Here is a 6072-nt window from a genome sequence, read left to right on the forward strand (position 1 = left end):
CCATGGTAAACAGGTAAATCTCATATTTATACGGGGTAATTCAATTTTTAATCGAGGAAATAGACGGAAAGAAAAAACACACACAAAAGTAAATATTTAGTAAGTATATTTGAGACTGAAAGCACCATGTTTTCTCTCAAAGCGGTGCTTTGCTGGACCTGAATAGGCATATTGGATTAATTTTGCAAATAACTCAAAAAAAGTGGCAGATGCGAACCAAACACTAGAGATAAGGAAGTTCCTAAATTGAACAAGTAATTAAAAAAAAATGCATTTAAAGTTCAGGGGCGTACCACAGAAAGGTTCCAGCTGGCTAATAGTGACTGGCCCCCTTAAAACAAAACTTTCTGTATATTCGTGCAACCGTTTGACCGAATGAACTATTTGGCCTCAAGAGCGTAACCCACCTTCCAAAATTCAGGTAAATGTCGCAAAAATCGCGGGAGCTGGAACGAAAAAACTGGAAAAATGCTTAAATTTCAGCACAAGTTTTCTACTAATTTTGGTGAGTTTTATCACCTCAGTGATTTACGTCCGAAAACTCCTAAAAGATCATTTATCATTTTCCATAAATTTACTATCACCACCCTTAATCTAACAACACCTTCACTTCCATGAACATTTTTTATAGTTATTCACCTGGAGGAAGTGGATGCAACGTAACCGAAGTACTGAGTCTGTCGCCTCCCATGCTAACCAAATGAGGAGTATCAGTTTGCAATTTGAGCGCTCTTCCACCTCCATCTCCCACGTCTGTATTGCCTCCTGAAGGCTGCCCACCAGCCAACGTTACTCCAGACATTCTGCAAGCAAAACACCAGGATTTATCTTCGGGCCATAATCGTCCATCATCTGATGCGGAAGAGGCAGTTTGCACTCGTTTTAAAACCACTCGGGGGATAAAAACGACAATGTACCATTAATATTCGATGTCTAGAAATGCGACTGCATGCTTTCAGGCGATAGATAAATAATTACGTAATAACTAAGTGGATTATTTAGCTGCAAATGGCAAGTGCAACATAAATCAACTCGATGCACTTATGGTAATGCCAAACGAGTTCCTCTTGGGCAACAAGGAAAAAGCTGTGCCTTACCTATAGGGGATTTTTAGATGAAACATATTAAACCAACCACTGCCAATCAAAAAAAAACTAGCGAACAAATGAGATTTTGGGAAAACGTTCCATATGGGCACTGTTGGCACGCTTTCACCACCAACAATGACCACCATCAACTAAAGCCCATCGGATATCGGGTTTGGGGTACAGTTAAATGGGTAACCGTAAAAAGCACGCCGAAATACTCTTAATGAAGACCATTAATTTAATTGCTCAACTGGCAGGTGAATTCGTTTATACAAACCATCGTAAAAAGCTAATTAAAATGCAACAGCAGTGACGTAAGTGAGGTATTATTGTTATGGATAAAGAAGTTAATGTGCTGACATATTGGAACGCGAACTATAAAACATTATAGTTCGCAGGAATCGATTTCGAAATGTTCAACATGTTTGCGCTATTGGGATTTTTGCTCAATTTTTCTGGGCGCACTCAAAGCCTATTGAGTGCATTCATATTTTGCGTATTTTATAACTTAAACTTTGTCCAATAATCTAGGACTAGTTTCACATCCCTAAGAGTCCCTTCTAAGTTCCAAATGGTTGGTTTCCTTGTAGATCGTTTGGAACAGTTTAAAACATTGTTAAACTACAACAGTCGAAAGATACGCTAGATGCTGGATATACCGAGGCATATTTTACTGAACAATGTGCATTTATTTGTCAAACACTAAACGCGGCCATAAAAATGAAAATAAACAGAATTTGTCGGGAAATTAACAAGGTTAATTATCATAACAGCGTTGGGTTCAAACTGGATGACGCCATAGTTGGGCTGAGCTCATGATTTAAATTGAAGCCAAAACATCCAGTTACAAATTCCGTATCATCATGCAAACTAAACTATGCTAATGAAGCTTTTAAGAATGAATTAAACATTACGTTACCGGATAAATCTATTTCAGCAGTTTGCATAAAATTCGCATTTAGAGTGTCAAGTTCTTAAGTGTAAAAACCAGTTAATTTGCTAGAAATGATGTTAAAAACGCAATTAAAGCGCAATGGGTTTTGCGATGCATTTGAAATATTTTCCAGCTGATCAGGGTTTAAGTTTAAATTTTATTTAAAAAATCATACGATCACAAAGGTGATTTTCTTCTGCCCAGTGAAGCGTGATTCATCTGTTTGGACCTGTTAAAACACCTGCTTCCTTGCTTCAAAAAATGCGTTCTATCGTAAGCAATCAGATTAAACACGAAACAAAAGCTATTAATTTTTTTGGGGTTTTTTCGGAATTTTAATATAATACATGGCCGCGTTGAATGACGCATTTGGATATTCCGTAATCTTTTTTGTACATAAAAATTAATTTGCTGTAAACATAAAATGGAAATTTGGGTGAAAAAATACAGTTCAGTTTCTGACAAAAGTACTTTATCTTCCGTTTAGGCCTGGGTAACACTGTGTTGAGTTGCGCTAATGAGTTGTTGCCGCTCTGAGTTAACGAGTTATAACTCATCGGTTAATGAGTGATAATTCATTTGTTAAAGCTTTACGAGACCTGAGACTGGAATTTTCACATCTAAAAAAAAGGTCATCAACATTTTTTCTGAGTAACGTTTTACTACTTTGTTCAAACAACTAAAAAAAGTCATCTAGATTTTCCCTGCGACAGAACTGAGTCCAAATAAAGTCGTCGAATTTTCTTGTAAAATCGATCTCTTAATTGTTTTGCATAAAAGATTCAGTTTGCCAGTATTTTACAGTAAAACTTACTTACAACGCGGTTTATCTGTTTAGAGACAGTGTTGTTTAGAAATATTGACGTAAAAGTGACGAAACCCCAGTTTCCAATAGTTTTCCAAATAAATGATTATAAACTTTCGCTTTTTCAGTTCGGGGAAATATTTTTGGAAAAACACCCAGAAATAATTATTACGGTTTTCTCCATAATTCAAAACTGTAAAAAGTTTTCCAAAAATTTTTGCATAGCGGTTAAGGAGGCGAGTATTACAATAAAAATTATCTTATAATTTTCCACAGAAAATACCTGATGATTGTCAGAATTTGAAATAAAAATAAAAAATAATACGATTTCTGCGTAGAAAGAATTGCTTAATAGAAACTTTGTTAGAACTGGAACGACCTAAAAATTTAAAGGAACTTTAGAAATCTTCAGAGCGATGGCGAATTTTCCCAATAATTTTTTGTGAACTTTTGCTCTGGTCGTTTTTTCAAGATAGTCCTAATTACTTTCGGTAAAAAACTGAATAAAATTATTTGGTTTTTGAGCCAAATTCGAAGTTTTCGATTAAAAACTTTCAGTTTTGTGACCGGTTTTGGAGAAAACCATAATGGTTTTTGGAACAAAACGGGAGGAATTTATTTTCGCTTTTGCCCCTAATTCGACACATAAAATTTTTACAAAGCTATAAATTTATCTTGTAATTTTTCGCGTAAAAGTCTACCAGATCGTCAGTATTTTAAAGTGAAACTCTACAAAATAGAGCGTTTTTGAGTAGGAAGAAACGCAAAAAAAATTCAGTCAAAACTAAAAAACCACATGTTTTAACAAATTCTACAGTCTTCAGAGTAATGGAGGTGACGAGATTTGCAAATAATCTGTTATAAACTTTCGCTTATTTTGTCCGTTTTTTGATAGAAAATTATTTGATTGTTTGAAATTCGAAGCTGGAAAGGGATTTCAAAACTTTTTGCAAAGCGACGAAAGATTCAAAATGTATTTCATAATTTTTCGCGAAAAATACCTTGAGATTGTCAGCATTTTTAAGTGAAACTTTAGAAAATTGACCATTTAGAAGAAAGAGTAACTTGGCTAAAACTGGAAAATTCTAAAATTTGAAGACATTTTAAAATATTATTAATAAATTGCCTTTAAGTTACCCAGGCCTACTTCCGTTAGAGCTATTTTTCCACAACTACCTTCTATCCAACAGCACAAACTCTGCGGTACTTTTGATACAAAGCGAAGTTCAAGGCAAAAAAATCAATCAGGCATATTCAAGCCATCTCTGTGTAACTCTTTAAAAAATTATAAAAATATGACATCGATTGAGGTTTGATTGCGTTGGTGTAAAAATAATTCTAGCCACTGACTGAATAGTCAAAAACAAGTCATAATATTGAACAGAATGCAACCAAAACAATAAATAAAGACTTGAGACACTGAAAGAATCATTGAGTGTGACTAGAAACGAATTAATTAACACACGAAGTAAGCAGATTTTATTGCCAGCTAATCACAGTCAACATTAAACTGATTAGCATTGCAAATTACCTGTCCAGGGAATCAGTAAGTTGTTATGCAAGAAAGACTGTCCAATTTAGTGTTGAGTGATAATTATTTTAAACGCGTTCGACGTTGGCCTATTGACGTCCAAACAGCCTTGTGGAATGCTCAAGTTCAAAGTTTTCCTCGTCGACTAATTGGCTTCAATGCTTAATTGCAGGGACCATTCAACAACAATTGATAGAGAACTTGTTTTATTCGGTTAAACATTTAATTTTCCTGTCTGTTTATCGTGTATGAGCCAAGTCACCATACTTATTCATACCGGCTACATCTGCTTTAAATGACTGCTGTGCAGGAAAGTCAACACTATTGTGTATATTATTGGATTAGCACCTTTTACTCAACTTGCAGACAAGTTAAGCATTTAAACTCACATGCCACTGCTAGAGGTTAAACTTTGCGGCTTTGGTTTTCGTAATGCCTAAAGCGGATCCAGAGTATAAGTTTTCAAAATCAAAATTTATTTCTTTTCTGGTCAACCCAAGGAGTAGTTAACATTTAAAAGCCTTTTTCAATCATCACCAGTAGGTATTCTTTCGCACAACGTCTGAATTATTTTTTTATAACTTATAACCATTCAATGTATTTTTTTTAATTTAAGGGCGTTCAATTCATTTGTCTTTTCGAATAAATAGTCGCAGTTCCTTGACCGTACAATGTGTAGAATGAAGAAAGGTGATGACCTTTCGCCATGTCAGGGAAGATGCACATTTTCTGCACGCTTGATCGAATGCTATGCACCGCTGCGACTGAACTTCGAAAGGAATGCGGCTTTAGGATCAACTTGTGAACATGTTTAGACACTTCATTCTAGCAGCAGATAAAATTTTCTTTTTTATACCAAAATTGCCTTTACCTCCCCCGTGATGATTTACTTCAAAAACATGTTGGGGTTTTGGATTGTCTATCCAGTGGTAGGAAAGCGGACTGTTTGGCCGCTCTAATGGCTTTTGAGATACATTGGAAAAAAATCCGATTTGGCTCGATTTTTCAATGTAAAATACAACAGCGCAAAATTGCTAGTTTTCTCGAAATTTTGGCCCATTTGTGAAACCTGCCAACATTTTCCAAGCGATGCTCAGAAGTGAGCGCTAGCTCAAGCTGCTCTGGAGATACAAGCAAAAAAGTGGCGTAATGCATGAAATTTTCGTCTTATCTTGTACTCAGATTGAAATTTAGCTGTTGGTGAGAAAACTGTCACTATTTCCTCACTCAAGATCCTCTGAGTTCTCAATTCTTTAATCAGTGATGCGAAAAGGCGTGCTGTAGCTCTAATGGCTCTTGAGATATGTCGAAAAAGGCGGCGTCATTTTTGGGTCGATTTTCCTCCGTAAAATACAGCTGTTCATAAGCAATAGTTTTCTTAAAACGTTGGCCTTTTCTGTGAAAACTGCCAATATTTTCCAAACGGTGCTTTATTTCGTAAATGTGCCATTGAGTGCTCTATTCAGTGACGTAGAAAAGATCATTCCAGCTCAAACTGCTCCTCACTCAAGTTCCTCTGAGTGACTGAGGCTATTAATTCTTTGTTGTAGATAAGTTCTATATTGTTGAGGCGGATTCATTTTTTACAAACTTCTTTTTGGGTATTTTGCCTCAAAATCTTTTGTCTTTAAAAAAGACAGAATTTCCTCACGTCTTTTACTACAGATTGATAAATAGTGCTCCTATTTCGCAATAAGAACGAATTATTTATCAA

General features: G+C 35.5%; 1 long non-coding RNA gene across 1 annotated transcript in view; it reads right to left on the reverse strand.

Moving 5' to 3' along the window:
- Positions 1-730: 730 nt before the first annotated feature.
- Positions 731-6072, reverse strand: part of LOC125505510 — a 12447-nt gene continuing 7105 nt past the window's right edge. Inside the window, exon 2 of the long non-coding RNA XR_007282230.1 lies at positions 731-803. This is a non-coding gene — a long non-coding RNA (uncharacterized LOC125505510). The remainder of the gene's footprint in view (positions 804-6072) is intronic.

This window comes from Dendroctonus ponderosae, unplaced genomic scaffold, assembly GCF_020466585.1.
Source record: "Dendroctonus ponderosae isolate FM_Combo_2020 unplaced genomic scaffold, Dpon_F_20191213v2 Dpon_F_20191213_8, whole genome shotgun sequence".
In the NCBI taxonomy this organism is placed as follows: Eukaryota; Metazoa; Arthropoda; class Insecta; order Coleoptera; family Curculionidae; genus Dendroctonus; species Dendroctonus ponderosae.